Genomic DNA, 1436 nt, shown 5'->3' with positions numbered 1-1436 from the left:
ATATAATCATTACGCACATATAGTAATATTCACATATACAATCTATAACTCCCCTACACAACTGCTGTATATTAGTCGTGTTAGCTGAATGTGACATTTACTGGAGGACCGGCTCTGTTGTACAAGAAATCGGGATCTTCACGCTGCCAGTGTGTGTGTGTGTGTGTGTGTGTGTGTGTGCGCAGTGCTGTGACAAATTGAGCAATTCAGTGTTTCTGCTGTTCTAATTATTAGCGTGTGTTTGTGTGTTAATGTGTGTAATGCCTTACAATGAACATCAGTACACACACATTAGAGCAGGTCTGAGGTGATGCCACAACGACCCCCGAGCGACCTTCGACCTCTGAGCGATCTGTGATAGCGCACACTCATAAAACATGAACTCATTTACAGTTACACACCGTGACCTGACGTCCTCCGACCTGAACAACAGCTGCAAGACAAATAATGCAATATAATAATGTGACCTTTAAACGACTGCCTAGTTTATATACACATACACTCACCTAAAGGATTATTAGGAACTGCCTTAAATCTATGTGGCCTTGATTCAACAAGGTGCTGAAAGCTTTATTTAGAAATGTTGGCCCATATTGATAGGATAGCATCTTGCAGTTGATGGAGATTTGTGGCATGAAGCTCCCGTTCCACCACATCCCAAAGATGCTCTATTGGGTTGACATCTGGTGACTGTGGCGGCCATTTTAGTACAGTCAACTCATTGACATGATCAAGAAACCAATTTGAAATGATTCAAGCATTGTGACATTATCCTGCTGGAAGTAGCCATCAGAGGATGGGGACATGGGATGGACATGGTCAGAAACAATGCTCAGGTAGACCGTGGCATTTAAACGATGCCCAATTGGCACTAAGGGGCCTAAAGTGTGCCAAGAAAACATCCCGCACACCATTACACCACCACCACCAGCCTGCACAGTGGAAACAAGGCATGATGATCCATGTTCTCATTCTGTTTACGCCAAATCATCTGAATGTCTCAACAGAAATCGAGACTCATCAGACCAGACATTTTTCCAGTCTTCAACTGTCCAATTTTGGTGAGCTCTTGTAAATTGTTGCCTCTTTTTCCTATTTGTAGTGGAGATGAGTGGTACCCGGTGGGGTCTTCTGCTGTTGTAGCCCATCCGCCTCAAGGTTGTGTGTGTTGTGTCTTTGCTGCATACCTCGGTTGTAACGAGTGGTTATTTCAGTCAAAGTTGCTCTTCTATCTGCTTGAATCAGTCGGCCCATTCACCTCTGACCTCTCGCATCAACAAGGCATTTTGGCCCACAGGACTGCCATCGCATACTGGATGTTTTTCCCTTTTCACTCCATTCTTTGTAAACCCTAGAAATGGTTGTGTGTGAAAATCCCAGTAACTGAGCAGATTGTGAAATACTCAGACACCAACAACCATGCCACGCTCAAAATT

The sequence above is a fragment of the Pimephales promelas genome, chromosome 16, assembly GCF_988280905.1.
Source record: "Pimephales promelas chromosome 16, fPimPro1.hap1.1, whole genome shotgun sequence".
NCBI lineage: Eukaryota > Metazoa > Chordata > Actinopteri > Cypriniformes > Leuciscidae > Pimephales > Pimephales promelas.
The sequence above is the reverse complement of the archived record's forward strand: the minus strand, read 5'-3'. Positions refer to the sequence as shown.